Source organism: Lepidochelys kempii, chromosome 18, assembly GCF_965140285.1.
Source record: "Lepidochelys kempii isolate rLepKem1 chromosome 18, rLepKem1.hap1, whole genome shotgun sequence".
Classification (NCBI taxonomy): domain Eukaryota; kingdom Metazoa; phylum Chordata; order Testudines; family Cheloniidae; genus Lepidochelys; species Lepidochelys kempii.
In genome coordinates this window covers 22,802,286-22,819,554 of record NC_136397.1, presented here as the reverse complement: position 1 = coordinate 22,819,554, position 17,269 = coordinate 22,802,286, and the positions used below count along the sequence as shown (strand labels likewise).

Sequence of the window (17,269 nt, the reverse complement as noted above, 5' to 3'; positions counted from 1 at the left end):
GCAGGGTTCGGAATAACCCAGGAGTCCCAGCTCTCTGTCTCTTGCTTTACTCACTAGACCACACTGCATGAATTACAAGGTTCATCCTGCGGCTATCCCAAACAAACAAGAACTTTTGTCAAGATCACATACCGTTAGTATGCCTACTAGAGGAAATGAAACCAGAGCACCTGGGTCACCAGGGTTAATAGAAGCGGAGTACAGGATCAATCAGATACGGTCACGTGGATAAAATTTTAATAGTGCAAGAACCAAAAGGTATCTGCATGGAAATATCTGCAGTGATCCCTCTGGCCAGTTCAGCAAGGAGAGCGACAAGAGTCCCAGGCAACCTCAGCTGAAAAGGAAGGTCATGAGCCAGAGTCTGCAGGCTGACAAGTGGGGAGGAAATCCTCCTGTTAAGACTCTCCCAGTCCCACCCAAAAAAACAAAAAAAAAGTTTCCATTCTGTGGAATTGCTCCTGACTTACTTTGTGTAAGTAAGAAAAATACCAGGCTCAAAGGTAGAGAGATTACACCATGACCCCCAAACCTACCTAAACCTTCCAAAGCACCGGATGAACTGATCATATTCCGCCAAAAGCTGAACTAACATGTAGGTGTGCATAACGAACGCATGACACAGCATGAGACTGCACTGTTCTTCATCACTGGACTTGGCTCACACTCAAGTGCCAAAATACAAGAAGCTTTAGGTTGTGTGGAGTTCAGTGCTATGGAACCAGGGGGGATTCTCCATCACTGGAAGTCTTTCTGAAAGAGCTGTTCTAGTACAAAACAGAAGTTCTGGGATTGATGCAGGAGCTGCGGGGTGGAGCTCTCTGGCTTGTGTGATGCAGGAGGCCTGACTAGATGACCATAGCATGATGAATACCGTTGAAGAAGGCTCTGCATAAGCCAGCAAGAAAAACTTGATCTGTATCAGAAATGTCCAGTTTGTTCTGGTCTGGGCTATCTTTTCAGACGTTAACAGAAGAACAACTCCCCCCCCCCCCCCCCCCAAAAAAAATCATCTGTTCCTTGTGGTCTGAAGAAAAGTGAAAACAGGGCAACATACACATTGGACCTACGCAACTCAGTATGAGGACAATGAGAATAATGCTGTGGCTGACATTCTGAAGCCACCCCCAGGTCTGTATTTTAGTGAGCAAACTTGTTCACTCAGTAAGTGCTAAGGGCCAGGCTTTTAGAAGTACCCTGCAGAGAAATCCCACTAGTACCTATCTACACCTTTAGGTGCCTTCACACCAGTAAGAAACCGGCCCCAAAGTGCCCAATACTGCACAGTGAGGCTTGGGCAACTCTTGTTTTTGCCTTGGCCCCGTGCTTCCAAACTACACATTTGCTGATCCCTCCAGGAACTCCCCACTGCAGAAAACACCCCTCCAGCTGTGAGAGGCTGGATGGGGCAGGAGCATTTGGCTTGGGATGATTGCGTGTGCACCTTGCAGCACTCCCAGCACCACAGGGAGAACAAGGAAAAAGATGCCCTTGCCCCATGTTTTAAAGAACTGAGATCACCTCTATAATTAAAGGTGCAAACACAGCAAGTCCTTCTAATGGTGTATCTCTGGGGAGGTGGAGGGTCATTGGCTAACCCAGTAGGGTCGTTAGGGCACTGTACTGGAACTCAGGGCACCTGAATTCAATTTCTTGACTCTGCCATCTGTAAAATGGGGATAAATGGGGATAATATTCCCTTCCCGCCCACGGTTTGTCTGTCTTGCCTATTTGGATTGTAGGCTCTTGACGGCAGAGTCAGTCTCTTGCTATGTGTACGTACAGCATCGAGAACAACGGGGCCCTGATCTCAGCTAGGGGTCTCTACACACTACTGTATTGCAGATAATAAATGGGTTAATTTCTCCATTTCATCAGAAGTCAGATTGTAGCATTGCATTGGGTAGGAACTGCCCTTTTCTTGTAAGAATAAATTCCCTCGGTGCCATTCAGCTCTCCAAGTAGGTGACAAGATCGCCTTGTGGGCATTTCTCTTTAGAGGGAGATATTTAATAAAGATCCTGGCTCAAGGCGCATGCTAACTGTTAATTGGCTTTTGCTTTCTTGCCATCTTAGAATGCTCTTCTCTGAGATGTGTGGTTTGGAAGAGAATGGAAAGACATCCCTATAATTAAACTGCATTTGCCCTCAAACAGACAACTGTGCTCTATTATTGTAACAGTGCAGCGATAATAAAACGGATACGGCTGGATATCTGATTCAACATTAAAACCAGTGGCCAACACGAACACAAAAGGCCAGAATGTCTGAAGTGCTCAAAGCCATCAGCTCCTGCCCTTCGCAAGGGAGTTCTGGGCACGTTTCAAAATCTGGCTGCAGGGGCTGAATAAAACTTCTTAACATATGCAGTACTGCAGGGATGCCATCAGCTGCAGAGAGGTGGTGGGATCTGGCAGACGGGACAGTCAGGAGATAAGGTTCTGTTCTCAGCCCTGCCACAGACCTACTTGGTGACCTTGGGCAAGTCATTTCTCGTCTGTGTGCCTTTGTTTCCCCTCCCATCTGTTGTCTTGTTTGTGTCAATCTCTGGGGAAGGGACTCTCTCTCATTACGTGTTTGTACTGTGCCCAGCACAGTAAGGTCTGCCGGCACGACAGTAATACATAAAACAACTTGTCAAGCACTCTTTTTTCCGAACGTACTTTGCCTCCTAGTGTTTAATCACCACTGAGAGGCGACGCATAACTGTTGATAGTGGGGTGGGGGATGTATTTTGAACCTACTCCTGCAAAAAAATAAAAATATAAACCCTGGCAGAAATCTGGGGGGCAGGACACATGACCCCGCATCGCCTCTGTCACACCTGTACAAGAACTGGGAGGGAGATTGTGTTTCTCTCTGCTTTTCAGTCTCTTTCCTTTGAGCATCTGACGGCACTTGGTGTACACAGAGTTTCACTGACGCCCTCGGAATCAGTTCCTCCAATTTGTGTGGTATTTCATCGGGCAACAACAGAAAGAAATCCATATGGGGGAGAGGGAAATGCGTAAAGCCACAAAAAGCTGTAAAGGACTGATTCACAGATAAGTGCGGTACTCCAAACAACCGAACTCTTTTTTTAAAAATTAATTATGTTTCAAGGAGATACAGTGAGTGAAAAGCTTGCAGCCCTATATTCCTGGGCCTGGTAGCCACGCAGTTCTGCCCATCCTCAGCACCACATAGCTAACTGTCTCTGGAACACAGCCAGCTAAAATACACTGTGGACCTCCTTGCAATTCTCGGTGGGCACCTGTTGCTCAGCAACATGGTTAGAATCCCCTGGGGGAATCCTAGGGACGGACACACACACACAACCAACACGTCTGGCAGCTGCTCAACTGCAACTGCACTGCCAGGTGCTGCTATGATAAATACACAATTTAATTCCAATTGGGCTGAAACCCTGTACTAAAAAATGAGCTTGGTTGTTTTCAGTTAGAAAAAGCTCAAGTCCTCTCTGTTCCTGGCTTCAGGGGTCGCTGAATTCAGATGATTTTTGTAAAGCAGCTGATATACACGAATGGAGAATCTCCCTATCAGGTCTGAGCAATGGCCCATCTGGTTTCGCCAACAAGAGTAAATCCTAAGTACATCGGAGGAAAACGTAAGAAACTCCAAGACAGATGCTTGAGGAACAACCTGCCTCTGGGAAGTTTCCTCCTAACCACAGGTAGCTAGTGGCTGTCTTATGCCTTGAAGCATGAGGGTTTAGATCAATCATTTTTTTTTACCCCATCTAATGTTACTGTAATTATTATCCATGTAACTGTCCAAGGCCTTGTCTACTCCAGAAAGGATTTGCGAGTACAGCTCTACTGGAAAACCCTCCTAGTGGGGACGCAGCGTGTCCTGGCACATTTTGCCAGTATGGCTTATGACACCAGTTCCATGAACAAAGTAAGCTATACTGGCCTGAACACTTTTTTGCTGGTATAACTGCATCTACATTAAGGCTTTTGCCAGCATATCTATGTTAGGTAGGGGTGTAATTTTTTCCCCCACACAGGCTAATTATATATGTAAAATCCCTTTAAATTAAAGGGCAACACTTACCCAACAAAATATCAGGTTTATATCTCCTTGTTCCATCAGTATAAAAAAGGGTAAATAGAAATCCTGATTCACCTCTCTACTCATTTATCTTTAAATACACAGACCCACCTCTGCCATGCCCCCTCTTATCTGCCTCCTCTTTAATCTTTGTGGCCCTAATTTTTTTTAAAAAAGGTTCAGCGAAGGACAGTGAAAATAATTAAGAGGCATGTGCAGACTTCCTTATGAGAAGGGATTAAATTTCCTCTCACTTTTGATGTGGGGTGAACAGAATAAGCAGAGTACTCAAAGTCAGGGCATACGATTAACTTTTGTAAAGGCACTGTAATATTTTCAGAATTATACTCTTCCTCCTTCGTTAATATAACCTGCCATCTTGTTTGCTGCTGCACATTGGCCTATGTTTTCGCTGAGTTGTCCATCAAGGGAGATTCAGGTTAGAGGTCAGGAAAATCTTTCTAACTGTAAAGATGGTTAAGAACTGAAACAAGTTACTAAAGGAGGTTGTGGAATTCCCATTGTTGGAGGTTTTTAAAAAACAGGGTGGACAGACACCTGTCAGGAATGCCCAGGTTTACCTGGTCCTACATCAGAGCAAGGGGATGGACTAAATGACATCTCAAAGTCCCTTCCAGCCCTACATTTCTATGATTATATGAGGATTCCTGGATTTATAAGCAGCTTCTCTTTTAAGATCAAAAGCTCTGGAGGTTAGAAGAGGATAACATACCAAGGCAGTAAGGGCCAACTTTTCAATACCAGGTAACTAAGGCCCAAAACCACAGAAGATAGCTACATTTCAAAAATTTGATCCTGAAGATTAGCTACTGAAGATGAAAAGAACTTCAGCGTGTAACATTTAAACAGAACAGCAACATGCCTCCTGTCATCCTACCAGATACTGAGCCAGGCTCATATCTCATTTGGGATGCTGGAGATTTGCTCCCAGTCACCCCCTGTATCACAAGGGAGGGCACTTTCAACAACATGGTGGCCCACCGCAGATTTGAGTAAACTATGCCAGGGACTCTCAACCTTTCCAGACGACTCTACCCCTTTCAGGATTCTGATTTGTCTTGCGTACCCCCAAGTTTCACCTCACTTAAAAACTACTTACTTACAAAATCAGACATAAAAATACAGAAGTGTCACAGCACACTCTTACTGAAAAACTGCTGACCGTCTCATTTTTACCATAGAATTATAAAATAAATCAACTGGAATATCAATATTGTACTTACATTTTAGTGTTTAGTATACAGAGCAGCATAAACAAATAATTGCTTGGTTTTACAACAGGCTACAAAAAAGCCTATAAAAAGCCTGAAGTCAGTACAAACTAAAATTCCATAGACCAATATCTAGAAGAGATGATGCACCTCTCTGGAAGACCTCTGTGTACCCCCAGGGGTACATGTACCTCTGGTTGAGAACCACTGAACTATACCATTGTCTAATCAAGCTCTCCTCAGCCCTTGTAATGGGAGAGCCCAGGACAGTATGTTGAGCAAACTGGGCCAGTCAGCGAGGGATTAAACTTCCAACAGAGAGGGCACATGAGCTGTAGAGTCACATTACCCCACTGAGACCAGTGATAATGTAGGTCGGGCCAATCTTCCAGTGAATTTCCCACTGTGGGTTTGTCTGGCTCAAGGGCACCCAAACTTTGTTCAGTTGTGGGCTGCCTTGGCAAGGGGCACGACTACTTTACATTACGTGGAATAGAGAGAACTGAATTGATAGATTTCAGAGTACCAGCCATGTTAGTCTGTATTCGCAAAAAGAACAGGAGGACTTGTGGCACCTTGGAGACTAACAAATTTATTTGAGCATGAGCTTTCGTGAGCTACAGCCACTGAATGCATCTGATGAAGTGAGCTGTAGCTCACGAAAGCTTATGTTCAAATAAATTTGTTAGTCTCCAAGGTGCCACAAGTACTCCTTTTCTTTTTGTGAATTGATAGAGACACAACAGATCCCCGTACGCAATATTGAATCCTGATCTCAGCAGCCTCCTCCCAGTTGAAGATGGAATCCTGGGACCTGCAGTCTCTGCAAGCTCCAGCTTTGTATCAGAGAGGAGGGTAGCTGGAGGCTGCATTGCAGAACCGCAGGGGCCATGCTTTGACCACCTCAGAGCTAGCAAAATCTTCCTTACAGCTGACCAAGGATAGATTAACTTTAGTTTGCAACCCTGGAAATTCGAGTCAAGTACATCTTTCTAGAGCAGCGTCAGAGCTCTAGATTTACTCTGACTGCAGCAGCAAGCACATATGATTCTGCTCTGGGTTTAATTGGGGTTTACCCTATAGAAAAAAATTTACAAGACAAAAGAGGAAGGTCCTGGAACACCTACATTCCCTTGGAACTGTCATATGGATCTTCTCAGCCAGCATCCCACCCTTGGGAATAAAATGCTTTAGGGTCATCATTTACCAAGGCTTTTAAGAACCCTAAGCTTTCCCCCCAAAGTTTGGCTGTCATTAGGGCCTTCCTGCTGCTACAACTCAGCAGCAGCTCCCCTGCATCTTTTGCAGAGTTCAAGCACCTGACATCAGGACGACTCGGAGACCAGAACCGAGAACTCTAGGATCACACATCTCAACTTGCCAACGCCCCAACACAGAACACAATGTGTGACACAGACCCAAAAGGAGGACACAGAAGCAACTTAAAATGCTGTGTGATTCACCCCTTTGGCGTAAACAACTCTGTGACCTCAGTCTCAAGAATCTTTATTTCTGATGTAACAAACAAACGAAAAACAACCACCACCACAAATCCACAATACGAGTGAGTGCATGCTGAGTGTGTGTGGAACAGAGGTAACTTTTGGACTAAAAGGACGAACGGTCCTTGGAATGAGGGATATGCGAGCGCTATCCCCTAGCATCCTTCTGCCTCTCTGTTACAGACTGGTTACCAATTACCGAATGCTCAGCTGTGAGAAGGGACTCAATAGCAGACGGAGAAAAGATGCACAAGTTATAAGAAGCTCTGCCCATATCATAAAAATCAGCTGGTAGTTGAAGATCTGTTTCTATTATACACACACATTTTAAAAGAGTATGTTTCTGCAGCTTGAAGGAAGCCTAAGGGGGAAAAATATAAAAAAAAGAGGGTCTGCATTGTTAGGGTGATAAATCTGTGTGCCATACAGATACTAGTGTGGAAAGGAGAAAGTCAAAGAGAGATTATGAGGGGGAAATCTCTGCATTTGCCTCAGGCCCCTTTGCAGCTCCCCATTTCCCTCTACAGCTCTCTGATTTCCTTACTGGTTTAAAGGCCTCCAGGTTTAGACATGTCCTTACCCTAAAAGGGCCTCATTTCCCATTTTTATTTAATATTTTGCTAAGTTCATTTAAACTTAAGGAACTATAAATATCAAGAGATCATTAAACTGCTGAGTATACTAGCTTTCCCCTTCAACAACAGAAGTTTTAGATTACAGGGAATATAAGACAGGAGGGATAATCCAACTAACAAAAAATGCAATAATTTTAAGGACTGTTTTGCTAACATTTGCTACCATCAGCAATACAGCTGTGTTTCCTCAGTAAACTTGCACAAACAACATATTGATTCATCAGATCTGATGTGTTTCAGTATTGTTCTGCCAATCTTCCTACCCACGTACCTGCAAACAAGGAACTGTATAAAAAGTGACGCCAGTCATCTTTCAAAATCATTTCAGATCCCAAATATTCCCATAGCTGCCCCAAGTTATGCAGAGTAAGCGTGTTCTTAGGTCAATAAGGACAATCTCACTGTATTTTGTTTCCTACTAAACATAAGTTTAAAAAAAAAAATCAGACTGAATGTGACTTTCGGAGAAATAGTAAAGATGAGGTCCTTTCCTCTTGTAATTATTAAAGATCACACGGCACTTCCCATTACTAACTGGATTGTCTGGGACAAATTCCAACTCAAATAACTATGTTCCACTGGCTTAAATTCCTCTCCGTTTCATTTGGATAGTGCCCTCCTTCACTTCCTGCCCCAAGTTCTTGTGCATTGCTGCTGTGCCCCACCCAGCACTCCCGCGAGGCACCTTTCATTGAATGCAGCTCTTCCACATCTCTCTTTTCTCTCTGCCCCACTGAAGCTCTGCATGCAGATTCTGTTCCGGCTGCACCGCAGAGGCATTTCGTGTTAACCAGGGAGGAGTCACAGCTTGCCAAGAAATTAAAACCTTTTTGGATGCAAAGACTTTGAAAGGCTCAGTGTCAACTATCCATCTTTTAGCATAAACTCCTGACACCTGCTCCATCCAAGATTCATGCCCGAAGATGCTGATTCATGCAGTGTCTAGGGCAAAAGAATATCCATCACACTCCTCTTAAACAGCAAGCTCAGGGTCAGCCCAAGAGAAGAAGCCTTAATGGAAGATGCAGCAGAGGTGGTCAGTTTCTTTTTTCTTGAGACAATATTTTTCCAAGTACTCTATGAGCATGCCAAGGAATAACCTGCACCAAGAAACCTCACCCTCAGTTTGCTTTTTGGCAGATAATGAGCCACTTGTGTGCATGAACAGCAGCAGCAGGCTCTGAAAAAGCCATTCAAAACACGAGGTGGAAGATGGCCAGACTCCATTTACACTTGCACTGTATACGGAGAGTATTAGTCAACCCTCAGATCCAGCCGAGCCAAAGCACCAAAAGCCAGAGGAGTTCCCAGAGATACACATAATGGAAGTAATAAAAAAAACCCCACTTACCTCCTCCTCTGGTTTGCCTTGTTAACCATAAAGGCTAGGATCAGCCTACGAGTCCTTCCCCATCTTGCCCGTCTGTAGCATTTGCTGCAGAACCCTCCAGCTTCCCAGCCCACATTCCCCTCTGCCTGAGACAAACGCCACACTCTGTTAAGAGCCACGGTCTAACATGACTTATCTCAATTCCTCCCTCTCTCTGTGCAGGGTCCAAGCACCTGACAACAGACGAACCTTGCAGGGTCCTATAATCTGCCACCCTATTACCCTGCTCCGGTCAGTTAAATAAACAGCTGCCCTTCCACTTGGGTGATCCTCTGAGTGGTAAAGAACCGTCACATCTCCCCTGTGGCACTTGGTACAGCTCCATGAGAATCACTGTAAGTGTACACATTAAATCCCTCAGTTCAGGGATCTGGGCCCCACTACTGGGATTCTGCATCTGCACAGCAGGAGGTGGTCTTACTGGGATGCTGGGGTTGTGTAGGCAACATAACTGGAAGAACAGCAGAAAGGGCTCCATTTCCATCCACAACCCACAGTCCTTATTATCTGCATTGGCTGCATTTTCTTTCCCAATACCTCAGCCAGTTGGTTTGACTAGACTAGCAATATCCTATGCTAATGTTTGGTAAGGTGCAGCATAGAAATACTTAATAATGTCATTCTTATACTGCCTTACAGCAAGATACCATGCCAGTGTTAGCAGATACACATTAGGCAGTGCGGACACCACATTAATAGCTTTTACTTGCATGGTATTAATAGAATATACATTATACATATGGGTGTTGGGAAGTTAACAGAATATATTATGGTCTGCTCACAATTCTGTTCACCCACATCAAGTATCCCAAAACACTTTGCAAAGTTAAAGCCAGCTTTGGCATTAGAAACTTGTCAAAGCAAAGATGTATGAATACTTTGTACCAAGTACAGTTAAGGAATACTTTCATGGATCATCAGCACTTGGAATCTAGCAGACAAAACAAGATATGGGAAACTAGAGGGAGGCACCAAGGACAAAGATGGCACAAACTAGTGGGTTAAACTTAAATTTTAAGAGACGCATAGGGACTTTTAGCTTGTAAACAATGACAACATAAATAGAAGTGGGTTCGATGGCACACCTTTGATGCATACCTTCTGTGGAAGGTGAACATGTTGTGAGATAAGAATTGCTTCTTGGAAGGAGGGTATGTGTGTCTTTTTTGTATTATACTTTTATGTCTTTAGCAAATAAATTTGGCTAAGCTCGGTAAGTTGGTCTCTTGAACATACCTAATAATGAACCACAAGTGTAGTTAAATCAATTGGCTATACTACTAATCAATACCAGCCTCTCTGAAGGAGAATAATTCCACTAATTTTAAACATATTCAAAGAAATGAACATTCAATTTGTTCTACTGAAGACAGTGCCCTTCCCTGGCTACACATCTTTCACTTGGTTCACAGAGACTCAAGTATTTCTTTATTCAGTCACCAGGCTCCTGTCGCTTTGGGACAACATCCATCCAAAATGCTCATACCCTCAGACACTGTACTCTTTTCCAGTATTCCAATTCTCTCTCATGCTAAGCTGTAAGATCTCTCTCTCTCTCTGGGAAATAATGTTTTCCTCCTTTAGCCGACTTGTACTGAAAACACGTTCCCTAGTAAGAGATGTAGAATTAAACAGACTTATTTTGTCAGTTAATCTTTCTGGATTGTTTTTAATGTGTTTTAAATGCTGACAGCTGCCTGCTGAATTGAACAGGGACCTCATCTTTTCAAAGCAGTTCTAACCTACATTAGGAAATATGTCAGAAACTAGGAATTGTCCATTCCCCCTCCAAAATATGGCAGAACGTGTATTGATTTTGCATAAGGGATCACCATTTTCCACCAGCAATTTACTTCACTTCATACGACACATTCCATTAAACAAACAGCAAGGTTTGCACAGTTTGCTTTTCACCAGGATAAAAACCCTGTCAGAAGTTAATCACTTCATTTCAGATATTCTAATATTTGCCAATATTTCCTAACTAGTGAAACTAATGAGGTAAAAACTATTTCAACCTTAAAAAAAAAAAAATCACACAGCAGCATCGTGGTCTCTTGAGCTGAATACGGGGCATGGAACTCCAGGATTCTAAAGCAGCCTTTGCTATTGACTTGATCAGTAATGATGGAAAGCCAGTTAGAGCAACATTTTTAAAATTAACCTACAATGTTGGATTCACAGTGTCACCTGGATCATGATTTTCAGAGACCCTGTGCACCCAGTATTTTGAACATGGTCTTACAAACTGTCTGCTATAGGATATTCTACTACACTGAACAAGATATTGGAAAGAACAGCTGAAATATACAGCCACACAGCAAGTTTGCCCAGTCTAAGAAAACAGACATTTTCCAAGACGTACACCTTTGAAAGACGTACACCCAGGTGGCCAAAGTTTAAAAAAATACGTATTTTTAAATTTTCAGGAGGTGTTCTCAGTAATCTGAAAAAGTATAATCTCTTCCAGCTGCCATAAAGAATCATCCATTCTGCACGTAATCAAAGTTTGCCCGCAGATCAAGTTGAATGTGTCGAACAGTTGTTCCTTTTTCTGCACTCTGATGGGAAATAATCTGTCATGGGAAAGGGGTGTTACAGGAAGAAGTTTTCTGTGGACTGCCATACCTTTCCCGCCCATATAACAAAGGCATTTTGTGATGCTTGGGGAAGGTGATGCACAGTAACATCTTCAAGAGCAACTAGGTGACTAAAGAGTCTCGGGGCATGGCTACACTTGCAGACGTAGAGCGTGCTGAGCCAGCCTTGGGAGAGCACAGTAGGGAAAGCACTGCAATCTGTTCACACTGACAGCTTCAAGCGCACTGGCATAGCCACATTTGTGGCACTTGCAGCGGCATTGGGAGCGGTGCATTATGGGTAGCTATCCCAGCATGCAAGTGGCTGCAATGTGCTTTTCAAATGGGGGGTGGCGTGGAGCGTGCCGGGGAGTGTGTTGTGTGTATGTGGGGGGGAGACAGTGGGTTTTTGGGGGCTGAGAGCATGTCAGCATGCTGTCTTGTAAGTACAGACAGCAGCAGACCTCCCTCACCCCCCTGCCCCTCTCTCTCACACACAGCATTCCACACTAATGGTTGCTTTGTCTCAGAGCAGATAAGCAGCCGGCTGTCAGAGACGGAGCTTTCAAAGGGCCTATCCGCGTTCCTGTAGCCGATTCCAAACAATAACAAGAGTGGCCGCTTGACTTGAGGGGATTATGGGACGTTTCTGGAGGCTGGTCAGAGCATAAGAAAGCAACACCTCGTCACGCCGGCGCTATGGCGCTCCAGCGAGGGAGCAGCGAACATTATTCCCCTCGCCGAGGTGGATCACCAGGAGCGCTCTAGCCACGGAGTCAGAGCGCTCTACGTGCCTTGCCAGGGTGGACAGGTAGTGAACTAGTACACCCGGGGCTCCTTTATTGTGCTGTAACTCACAGGTGTAGCCAAGCCCTAAGTCTCATTGAGTTTCAAAGGGACTCAGGCATTTTTGAAAATTTAACCTGCCTTCTTCAGAATGACAGGAGAGAACCACCACGAGAAAAACACCTCACGAGAACGAGTGCTGTGGACACAGAAAACTTAACCACTGTGGGTAGAATACCTGCAACTTTCAAGGGATCCAGCTCCCAATACAGGTTCTTCACAGAATCTCTGTATCTGTACTGGTTGAGTAATCACTATCAGCTGATGGAAAAAGCTGGTAAAATCTGTCCACATATTTATATGTATATACAAAAACTAATGTAGCAACATCAGAAACGTTCATACCAAATAGTAAAGTTTAGGAGTTTCTTTCTTACACATACATTAAACTGCAAAAACAACTATCTAGGCTTCTGGATCAGTTAGCAAAGGGATAAGTTGATGTATTATTGGTTTCTCTGACCATGTTCTGTTCGTAACAAGAGAAAATGGAATGATCACATTCCTAATCAGCTGCCTTCCTTTTCCTTGGAACTGAGGCAACTCCGATCCTCCAAGAAGAAGATGGTATGAAATGCTCACTCGATTCTTTTAAAAATACAAACACAGTCACAAATGTTTAAGAAGAACTACAGAGACAGTGAGCTCTTTGGGACAGGGGCTGTCTTCCTTGTTACATGTCTGTACAGGGCCTGTACAATGAGGCCGTGATCCCTGAATGGAGCTCCGAGGTTCTATATAATGCAAATAATCAACAATCTTGATTATTTGTTCCCTACTAGGGTAGGAACAATGGAGAAGTCAGTTTCTGCGTGGAAGCGAGGGGAGAGCCAGGAGCACATGCAGACCTCACCCAGAGGCATCGGTTCTTGTGCTTCCTAAGAATCCCCTGGCTCCTGGGATCGTAACCCAAAAAGGAGTGAGTGTGGTGGGGCAGATCCCCAACCCAGTCAGGAAATGGTTAAAGAATTCCTCTGGGCACACTTAGCCTCAACCCTACACACCTGTGTGGCTTCTCCTGCCTGGAGATGGGTGGTCCTTAAAAGGGAGGATTTTTGCTCAATGAGGATCTCCTCTTGCTTACTTTATGGCTTCCCAGAGGTCTAGGACTCTGCTTTCATGGGCTGTGGAAGCACATGGACTTTTTGTTTGGACTACTTTAAACTCCACTTCCCCCAGCAAGGGAGAGGGGGTGTTGCCTTGACAGCAAAGCTGGAGCGCTGTGCCCTGGATGCTGACATAGGAGCAGTGCCCACCCTCTCCCCAAGAGGATGCTAGAGAGATAATAGTCTACTACAAGGACCAAATATTTTTATTACAAGAGGAGGAAACCCCTCAGTCTGGCAAGGTCTTTCCAAAAAAACCAACAGCCACCCCACACACGTCGTTCTTGCGTGTTACATTTGATGAGGACCCACACTATATTTTTTTAAGACATTACTAATCTTACTTTCCTTGAAGGACGCTGCCTGTTTTTGAAATATTTATGTGAGGATTTTAAGTCCCATGCAACATGCCAGTGGGATAGTTCTATTTCATGGCATCCCTAGCCTCTGCTTGTCAGAGGGTGGAGACAGATGGCAGGAGAGAGATCACTAGATCATTACCTGTTAGGTTCACTCCCTCTGAGGCACCTGGCATTGGCCACTGTTGATAAACAGGATGCTGGTCTGGATGGACCTTTGGTCTGACCCAGTATGGCCGTTCTTATGTTTGTTGAAATGAAGCTCCTGGTTTAACAGCAAAGAACACCGAGTGACGCAACAAGGCAGTCATACCATACAGGGTAACTGCGTCATGAAACATACATGACACGCTTTAATAATCATATCTAACTGGATACTCATTCTAATTGCCAAATTGATCCGCTCTGCTATAAACAGGGGAGGAGAGGAAGAGGAGACTAGATTCAAGGGTACATCTGAGGCCTGAAGCATATTTCTGAACAGTGGATTCAAATCTCACATGGGACAATATAATGTGAGGGAATACCATCAACTCAAAAAAATTACTTGCATCTGAAATTTTTTTTACCTCCTATTGCTAAAAGTAACACAAGCAAAAGAGTTTAGAGGAAAAAATATGTCTACGTACACACAATTCCCCCCCCCCTTGTTTGCTCTGTACATTTAACAGCAATTTGTGTCTCGTTAGTTCTACTGTATAATTAGTCAGTCTGTCTTCCTTTTGTTTATACAGACCTTTGAGGCAGAAAAAAGGGAGAAAACGATTTAAAAGAAAATAAAAATTAACAGGAGGACTCAGGGGACGATGTAATTCTTCAAATGTCGTCTCTTTTTAAAAGAGAACGTATTGCTGTAAGATGCTGCAAAGCGTTATGAATACAATGGACAAAATGAAGCAAGAGATGCTTCTTTTTTCTGACACAATAAAATGGTAAAATACCCTATAAGCCCGCACAGCTACACTTGGAGAAGCTGTATATATTTGTACATATGGTGTTCGTCTGCAAATTATTTTAATTCCTGCCACCCTGCTTTTTTTTTTTTTTAGCCTAGAAGACTTCAACTTGATGGGGTCCCTTTAAATTCTGTTGCTCATTACTCATATAAGAAAGTGGGTTTTAGGGTTAGAAAAATCCAACATTCATCTTTGACACATGCACTCAAGGCCAAATCAGCTTTTTTAAATACTAGAAATTGCCTAGTTAATCTACTTACAGAAAAATAAGTAGTCACCATGGTTTGGCAAGAAGGTTTACAGCCAAGAAGGGAGGCGTAGCAAAGATCTTGGGGCCAGAAGTTAAAGGCAAACAGTTGGCACAATGTATTCCTTAAAAATTGAATCCAATTACTGTATCAGCCACAAAGTTAATGTGAATTACTGTTCCTGGTGATCTAATATGGACACAAGGTCACAACAAACATACACAATCAAATACCTGGCATAAAGACACAGAATAGTGTCTAAACTTCTAGAAGAGTCAGTAATATTTAATCAAATTGTGCAACAGAAGGAATAATGCTTACGGCAATAAATAAATTCCTCTAACCGCATGAAGCAATTCCCAAACATTGGTTTATTTCTTTATTATTTTTATAAAGCCAATATATTCTACTTCTTCTCACTCCACACGTTGTAAACAGTGGGAGCGTGACGAATGATCGCTAGCCCTGAACAAGATATGGCTACAGAAATGCGAGAGCACAGTCTGCCTGCAGCTATATTAGCTTGGAGTCACTCTTCTGCACATTTTTAGTAAAATAAAAGGATAAAATTTGCCTGATATTTTCTACATCTGTATTTAAAATGTTTCAATAATTAGTATGTTTTCACTACCACAGATAATTACAGCCTAGGGCGGGAGGATTCCAGGGATTGATGAAATAGGATACAAAGACTTTCACCTGTAGTTTACTGGGTCAAATCCAGCCTTGAGTGGAGAACGTAGCATGAAAAAAAAAAAACAGGATTCTGGTTCACAATCCAGAAGTCTTCATGCAGAACCGCACTTAACCTATCTGTCTTGTCCCAGCTTTAGTACACGTGGCGACAACAGTTAGCAGCTGAACAAAATTAAACTGACAGGAGAGACCGCCAAGCTCCATATCTCAGGCTATCAAAAGATCTCCTGCATCCTCTGTGAGATCAGCGGGTCCCTGCCAGCCCACATCCTGGCAGTTGTGCCGCTGCCCCAGAGGGAACCGCTTCTTTATTCAGAAATCATCCCTGGCAGAGCAAACTTACACTTTACAGGGAGAAAAACGAACATTATTGTTCGCTCTAGTTCGAACTAGCACTTCTTCCACTAAAAGGGAATCAGCTCCTGGGCACGGTGAATGAAGCTCTCCCCCGTTAGAGGCGATCCTGATGCATCAGGGTTGAGACAGACTGTCAGGGCAGCATGGGAGAGACTTCTGTGCGTTAAAGAGTTCCCCTCTCCAGTGTGGTCCCTAAAAATCACTCAGCCAAGCAGAGCGGTGCTTGCTCAGGACCCTCTCTACCAATGGAGTCGTGCCCCAAACCCATGGGCAGCAGATATCATAGGCTGGGGAAGGCAGTGCCTCCCCAAACAGCCTGGTGTGGCCCCGCCCATCCTCCAGTCCCCTTTCCTGCAGCTCCCGGTGCTCTGCCCTGGCCTACGCTGGCTGGGGCTGCTGGCTTGTCATGGGGACTCAGGGCGGCTGGCGCTCGGGCCGAGATGGCTGCTCAGCACTCGGATCGCGTCACCCAGAGCTCCGGGGCCAGGGGTGCTGCTCCTGCGCTGCCTGGCCGTAGCGGTGCGGGTGGGGGTGCTCTGGGCTCCTTTGGGAGAGGGGGGCAGATGGGGAGAGGAGGAGCCTCAGGCAGAAGGGGAGGGGCCAGGGGCTAGCCTCCCACAATGGCCAGGTCACCAGCCGCCCATGCCCTGGCCAGTTTCAACATGGAATTACAATGATCCTGCAAAGCATCACTGAAGGCCACAAAACAAGAAGGGGGCAGGGGAACTGCCTTGCAAAACAAGAAACAGGGAAAGAGAGGAGTAGCCTTATTTCAATTAATCCAGACACAGTGAGATTCCTTACGTCAGGCCTACGTCTACACTGCACGCCATGGGCGGCAGCAGGAAGGGTATGCGTAGCGACAAGTCGCAATGAAAAGCAAGCTGTAGGTCACACTCCAGTGTGTAGCTACACTCAGTGAACGGTTCCAGGTCTCCACTGCCAGAGCCCTTCCCAATGGTGGGGAAGGGCTCCAGCATCTCCTTGAGGCAGAGAAAGGTACCAGTGGCAGGAAGGCAGTGGGACACTGCACTGCTGAAAATCGCTGCGTAGCTGGCGGAGGCAATGCTTGGGCGAGCAGAGAGCCATATGGGCATGTCTTCATTCCCTAAGCAGCCCTTCTCCGCCTACACTGCTATTTTTAGCAGTGTAGCATCCCGTTGCATCCCCATTGTTAGAGCCTTTCCCTGCCACAAGGGGAATTTATAGCCGGACTAGGGGACATGCAGTTTATGTACTATACACACCCCGCCTACCATAGGTGTGATCACAGCAAAGGCTTGCTAACCAGTCAATAAGAAGAGAAAATA

General features: G+C 44.6%; 1 protein-coding gene across 7 annotated transcripts in view; it reads right to left on the bottom strand.

Annotated features, from left to right (window-relative positions):
* KCNAB2 (potassium voltage-gated channel subfamily A regulatory beta subunit 2) overlaps positions 1-17,269 on the bottom strand; it is a 113,278-nt gene that overhangs the window by 90,965 nt on the left and 5,044 nt on the right. Inside the window, exon 1 of one of the 7 annotated variants that reach the window (XM_073316256.2) lies at positions 8,774-9,075. The exons of the other annotated variants lie outside the window; for them this stretch is intronic. The gene's annotated coding sequence lies outside the window, so the exon portion shown is untranslated. Of the gene's footprint in view, positions 1-8,773; positions 9,076-17,269 lie in introns of those variants that run through there. 7 annotated transcript variants of the gene reach the window in all.